Source organism: Leuciscus leuciscus, assembly GCF_965113295.1.
Source record: "Leuciscus leuciscus genome assembly, chromosome: 21".
Classification (NCBI taxonomy): Eukaryota; Metazoa; Chordata; class Actinopteri; order Cypriniformes; family Leuciscidae; genus Leuciscus; species Leuciscus leuciscus.
This window is the reverse complement of record NC_138745.1, coordinates 25,483,467-25,490,971: the sequence shown is the minus strand read 5'-3', so window position 1 is coordinate 25,490,971 and position 7,505 is coordinate 25,483,467.

The window sequence follows — 7,505 nt, the reverse complement described above, 5'->3', positions numbered from 1 at the left end:
TCTATCTATCTATGTAATCTTTCTGTCTGTCTGTTTATATATTATTTTATTGAATGCAATATTGAATATTATTGAATATTATATACACTTAATAAAATAATACGATTCATTTTTAAAAATGTAAATTTAGGTATTTAAGGGTTTTAAATTTCATGTGCAGTCATTTTAATTTGTCAAAATAAATAAATAAATAAAAATGATGCGCTTAAAAAAATAGATGCCTATGTCATGTCTTCAAATAGATATCCAAGTAAATATGTGTGTCTGGCATGTGTTACTGCCTGAATGGCTGCTATAGGACCTCCTGTTTGCCAGCCAGATCTCTCAACATAAGTGCTCTAATTGCTCAGAAAATTACATCCAATGCTAATTGCAACTGACATGGCCTGGCAGTACAGTGACATTGTGATGCCTCTTATCTTCCCTCCCTCCGTTTCTCCTCTCCTTCTCCAGATCCCTCTCCTATACCGTGTCATTCCCCGGTGACCGCAGCAATGCCCCTGGTGACCGCCTGCTGCCCTCTTCTTGTTGAAGCTGTCGAGTGCTGAGATGTCCCAAAGTTCAATCTTGTCATGCTAAGGCATCGCTTTCTGCCACCCTCTATCCATCAACCGAGCTGTTTGTGAACCATTATGATATGTGTGTGTCTGTGTGTGCTCTCGTTTGTGTGTATGCGATGTTCTCACAGCTCCTTCATTCCAGAACACATCATCGCAGCTGCATCACCCACCTGTTTTTTTTTTTTTTACTTGCTTTTCTGTTTGAATGAATTTAAGACTTTGTGTCCAGTTAGGGTCAATTTAATAGATTCAGTTCATCACAATGAATCATGAATCACAACTGCAGCTGAAATGAACTGAAATTGACCCTTCCAACCCTGGAGGGCCTATAGGAATATTTAAGTGGATTGCGTGTGTGCGCTTGTGTCTGTGTGGAGGTCTTGCGTGCGTATGCGTATGCGTATGTGTATGTGTATGTGTATGCACCGGCCCCTGCGGGCTGGGACGTGTCACCCCTTTGTCTCGTCACCGCTAATATGAACTTGAGCATCCAGGCGTGGAGCTGTGACAGATCGGCAGACATCCCTGCCCCCCTCACGCCTCTGCTCCCAGCATCCCTTCATCTCTGCTACCTCTGGCTCGCTTAATCTTAAATTAATTTCAGGTCAAAAACCAACCAATCCCTGGCACCAGGCTATGATACCTCACCTGCCCACTGGGGATCACTGGAAGGAAGTGTAACGTCAGATTAACAAGATAACACGTTGTAGACATGCTTGGGGATTATTTGCAGCTGCGAGTCACGTTATAACCACACACGACTCCATTTTCCAATCTTTTAGAGAGATTACGCAAACTACAATGTGATTGATAGAGAAACCTGTGAATCGGATGTGCGACGCTGTCAGTGAACTCAAAATATTTGTGGCCTTTAAAAGTGGCTCCTGATGCGTTAGGTCAGATGGTGTTGGAAGATGATGTTATTTGACGTTTTTTCCACTTTTGACCTTTCCCACTAATGTTACAGGAGATCTGTGGAGTGTTTCTGCTCAGTTGCAGTTCACGGCGAGGCCTAGCACGCTGAGATCAGGGTCGGTAACCTCACTGGCAGGTACTTAACCTTTTCACACCACTGATTCAAACACGATGAACTCTGATTTGGAGTAGTGCTCAGACCTTAAAAGCGCTAGCATTTTCACAGAATTATTTATCAAGTAAATCAACAGTACACAGTTTAAAGTTTATGTCAATATGATTTTTTATTTAAATTTGTATTATTTAATATTTATTTTAACTGTTCTTTCCTCAGTTTTTTTTTCTTCAGCATTAAAGTTAGTTAAGTATGGAGGCCTGCGCATGACATGCAGAAAAATAGTAAATAGTTCCCACTAACTTTTGTCACTTGTTTTAGTTAAATTGTGGCCACATCGTAGTAATTTGGCCATGACCATGATTTAACTCTATACGCTGATTTCACGCAGCCGCCATTTTGAAATCGAAAGTGAGGCTCCGGTGGGAAGAACCCCGGAAGTAAAGATAAACAACAATGCCTTAGACTACCAACCTGAAGCTGCTGCCACGATTTACACTATTGGATGTTAATATCCAATATAGGAAATGTATATAGTTCATTCCTGCTTCTTTTTTTACTTTCTGAATTATATATATATATAAAATATTTTATTTATAAATGAATTTCACTGTATATAGTCTAAAGTATGAAAGAAATGTATTTACAGTTTTAGAATAACTCATTTTATACATTAAACACAACAATACGCCATCGCATTCACGACTCTCCTGTGATTAAAGGTGACACTTCCGGTTTTCTTCCCACCGGAGCCTCGCTTTCGATTTCAAAATAACGGCTGCGTGAAATCAGCGTATTAAAACTTGAGAACGAGTTAGCACAACGTGGCTACAATTTCAAATGACAGTAGGGGGAACGAATTCAAGTTGTGTTTATCTTTTGGCTGAATTAAATAAATACAAAAAACGTCAAAGTTGTAGGCCTGCGAAAAAGTTGAGTAAATGTATTAAATGTGTTATATATTTATTGTTTACTAAAACAGATGCCATAGAGTAGACACCATATCCTGTTCGTTGTGAAGTTCGAAGTCTAACGTGAAAGCAACTTTGTAGTGACATCTAGAGGTATGGATGATTTGTCATGCAAACTATTTTCTTTTTTTGTAGAAATCATCTTTTTAGTAGTCAGGCAATTTATTCAACAAGCGCAAGTGTCCAATAACAGAGGATTACAAAAATAAAGTGAGCAGTATTTTGTTGGTCATGTGATCTCAACTTGTTTATCCTCACAAATCGACCAGCTTTAGAATAAAACACCTTTTATTAGGCGACTAGAGTCTTCATCTCATGTGAATGTATATGATTTAAATTTTTTGTAATGGGGTTGGGGGGAGTTGAATTACAGAATTTGATTGTACTGAAACCATGTCTCGGAATTAATCACGTTTTGATTTGTATGTTTGTGTGTGTGTATATATCCGCCTGACTGGGCAGTTGATGTCAAGCTGATGTGGAGTGACAGTGGGCGCCCTGTCTGGCAGGCCCAGAGTGCGGGCCACCATATTGCCTGGCTCCCCAGGGAGGACAGATCAGCATGCCAGCCTTGCCAGAAAGTGCTAATAGGCGCAACACGTCTTACTTTCACACATTAAGGCGAGCAAAGGGTGACAGATCGGAGCTGTGATACTGCCGCATGGAAAAAAAGGGCTGCGCCACCCGTTTTCCATGCGGCAACAGCTAATGATGAGCGCTGATAAGTTGCGCTGTATGTCCGCCGAACATCGAGCTGAAATGCATCCTGACAGATGATACCAGTCACAAGAGTAAATAAAGCTAACTTACAAAAACACCTAGCTGATTGCAAAAAGTTTTTAAAAATAGAGTAAATGTGGATGAAATGTGCTGATTTATTCAAAATGTTTATAATTTTAGATAATACTGCTGCTTTTAGCAGTCATAGCTGGGGGATAGTGAGTCACTCTACTTGGAAACTCATGGTCATGCTTAATTCTTCTCTAAACATAAGTGTGCCACCAACAAGGAAAGCGGGTTGGTGCAAAAACCACATAACTTGCAAGGTGCAACCACAAAGCCTAATGAAAACACGATGGTTTCCACAGATATTGATTTCATCTATGGACCCGACCTCTAATCTGCTTTAGAAACCATAGATATGGGGGTTTAAGGTCAAGAAATTATGCAATGACATGTGAACGTGAAATGATGTTGGTGTCTGTTGTGTTTCGCAGATATTGCAAATCAGAGACACACATACTGTAATATAACCCTCAACTCTTTGATGAGGTCATATTGTTTCCAAAAAAATGGGGTCACCTGGGCAAAGGTTTGAGCAAGAGGAGGTTTCTTTCATATAAGTGCACTGTGCAATATTTCAGCATGAAATGTTCCGTAAAATATGTAACACACTGCACAGGTATTTTCTTATTAAGAATTTTTGTCTTGCTTTCCAGTACAGATATCTCAACATTTTAAATCAAGAAACATTTACTTGAGAAGCAAAATTACTATAATTTATTTAAATCAAAATAAAGTTAGTTTAAGATGAAAACATGAGGGTCAGAAAAGTAAACATATATTCAAAGGGATACATTTTATATACCCATTGGTAGGTATTTTTTTTTTCTCGTTTTAAGCATAAACACCTCATTTTGATAATATTTTCAGGGAAAAAAACTTTATTTCTTAATTTCTTATATTTTCTTATATAATTTTGCTTCTCAAGTAAATTTTATATTATTGATGTTAACACTGGAAAACTAGACACAAATACTTTTCTTGCATTCAGTGAATTGCATAACATACTGATTCAATTTAATACAAGCCGTATACAGAAGATGTGTTGTTTTTTGAGCAAATCAGGAAAGACAGCTAAATCTTTAAACGTCTCTCTTGCCACTGTTGTGTTTAGTTGTGTAATTGAGGTCAAGAGAACATCAGTCATGGATGAATAACTGATCCTGAAAATAATTGACTCAATTATCAATAGCCCAACAGATGACTCCATGTCATTAACGCTACACATTATTGCCTTTCTCTTAATATCTTTTTCTGACATTTCTCAACACACTGGTCTCATTTCCCTGTCACAGGGCCATAGATCCAGGGAAGTGTTACTCTTTGTCTTCATTTCAGTGTAAAACCCCACTAAATAAACTCACACTCTGACTAACGCTACCCTGTTGCCCTCTCCTTTCCCATTTCCCCCCTCTTGCCCCTTTCCGTCCCTCTCGCCCAGGGCCACGCTGTGCTCGCTGAAGCGTTATGTTGTAAGAGTGGTAGTGTTTGTCCCGTCATCAATAGGAGTGAGTTACACAGGTCAGCAGTTCAAACGCAGGTCACAGCTTCATGCACTGTGTCGATGCCTCACTCTGCCCTGATTGGTTCATTGCGCCAACAGATTCACTTCTGCTCCCCGCTGTTTGATCCCTGCCCTGGTTGATACTTTATTTAGCGTATATACAACCTCATTTTGTTTTACATGCAGGAAATTTCAGCACGTATCTACTGCACTGTTGTTTCTCGGAGGGCCACATGTGATTTTACCGGTGACAGTAAAACTAGCTGATATTTTCAGTGTGTAATGGAAGTCTTTATTATAGGCAGGGTCTAGTTGTCATATGGGAAAGTTGTCACAACAATCAACTATGCCATGACGGTTGACTGGTTGGGTCAAGTCCAGTGTTGGGGAAATGTTCTCCACACATATGGAGATGGTGGTCTAGTGGGTTAAACCACTGAACTGGTAAACTGGTAAATCGAAGGTTGCTGGTTCGATCCCAGCAGTCACCACCAGTGTGTCCTTGAGCAAGACACTTTACTCCACGTTGCTCCAGGGGGATTGTCCCTGTAATAAGTGCACTGTAAGTCGCTTTGGATAAAAGCGTCTGCCAAATGCATAAATGTAAAATGTAATGCGTTGCAACATTGCGTTACTCCCTAAAAAAGTAACTAATTGCTTTAGTTATTTGTTATAGAAAGTAATGCTTTACATTACTTTTGCATTAGTTTTTCTCCCCTGGGAGGGTTTTTTATGACAAAAAAAGCTAAAAGTTTTATTTTTGGCAAATGTAAATGCCTTTTCACACTAAATGTAAAATGAATAAGCCTCAGACGGAAGGAATGAAAGAAATGGAAATTCACGTCTGTACAGCAGAAGGTGCAGCTCAAACCTTTCAGCTGTGGATTGCCATTCTGGATTGAAGACGAATTATTACTTCAGCAATAAAAAAAGAAAGACACAAGCGTGTGTTTATCTAAAGTCATGTTTGCTTATTGGTATTGAATTGGATCATCAAAGGTCAGTGGCAAAGACACTGGTTAATAAAGTGAGATTAAATGCATAAAATATATTTGTATTAATTTACATTTCACTTTTTTTATTCATTTTGAGGAAAGTGAATCTGTTTTTGTGCAAGTAAGATAACAAAATGCCTGCTCACATATAGTCTAGAACTACAATAACCATCATGTTTACACAGTGCACACAACGTCTCTGCGCCTCACTCCTGATTTCTCTCAACATGGAGACAGGAGAGCTGTCAGTCCATAAATGGGAAAACACAGTAACTTGCATTACTTATTTGAAAATGTTACTGAAATATGTTGTTGTAAGTTTAAAAGTAATCCATTACTTGTTACTTGAAAAAAGTAATCTGATTACGTAACTCACATTACTTGTAATGCATTACCTCATCTATCTATCTGATTACGTAACTTGCATCACTCTATCCATCCATCCATCCATCCATCCATCCATCATCCATCCATCCATCCATCCATCCATCCATCCATCCATCCATCCATCATCTATCTATCTATCTATCTATCTATCTATCTATCTATCTATCTATCTATCTATCTATCTATCTATCTATCTATCTATCTATCTATCTATCTATCTATCTATCTATCTATCTATCTATCTATCTATCTATCTATCTATCAGATATACATTTAATATATATTCCTTGGAGTTTTGGAGTGATATATTACTGTTCTGTGTTCTGTGTGTTGAGCTGTGAAAGAGCTCGATCTTCTGATCTTCCTGGCCATCTAGTGGAAAATGTGGGATATACAGGGATACAAAGGCAAATGAGATTAAGAGGGAGATGTGATAGCATGTTGCTAATTTACAGTTTTTCTCAGTCACTTTGGTGCATTTCTCAAATCATCCTTAATATTTGCAAAGAAGTATGTGCATTCTCAAAACAATTTGTACAAACAGCACCACACATTGGATTACCTGCAAAAGCCTGTAACTTACTCAAAATCTTTAGTTCATCTCTCAAAAGTAAGCATTTATGTCAATGAACATATCAGTGCCATCAGAATGAAAAGTCCTTGTGTCATTGTTCACAAACAAGATAGTCAAATAAAATGACTGTTGCCAATAAAACACTGCACTCTGTTACAGTTTTTCTCAGTCGCTTTGGTGCATTTATTAGATCAAAAGTGCAATTCTTGATACTACTTGTACAAATTCCAAATCATCTAGTCCCTTGTGCACATCATTAAAGCAAGTTCTTATTCCTTTGAACAAATTGCAATTGCTTTTGTACATATTGCAATTGATAATGTACAAGTGTTAGCTTTTTTCCACATTTTCAATTGCTCATGTCATGTTGATCAAAATATAGTAGATGGTTCTCTGTTGAATAGTCTTACCCCTCAAAACATCTAGGCATTAGTTCCTTGCATAAGCCATTACATGCAAAATTGTTTAACTATTTGTCATAAACTGTCAAGCATAGTTTTACACATTTGAACGCACATTAAAATGTGTGTTTGCATAGTTTTTGTCTATGTGAAAGTGTGCGATGCATCACTGCATTTTTCCCCACAGAGGACTGCAAGATTACCTCAAACCGGTGGCAGAGGACGCCTTTTCACACCTCAACAGGAGGAGGCTATTTGCACCATGGTCCAAGGAAACAATGCTATGAAACTCAGGGAAAT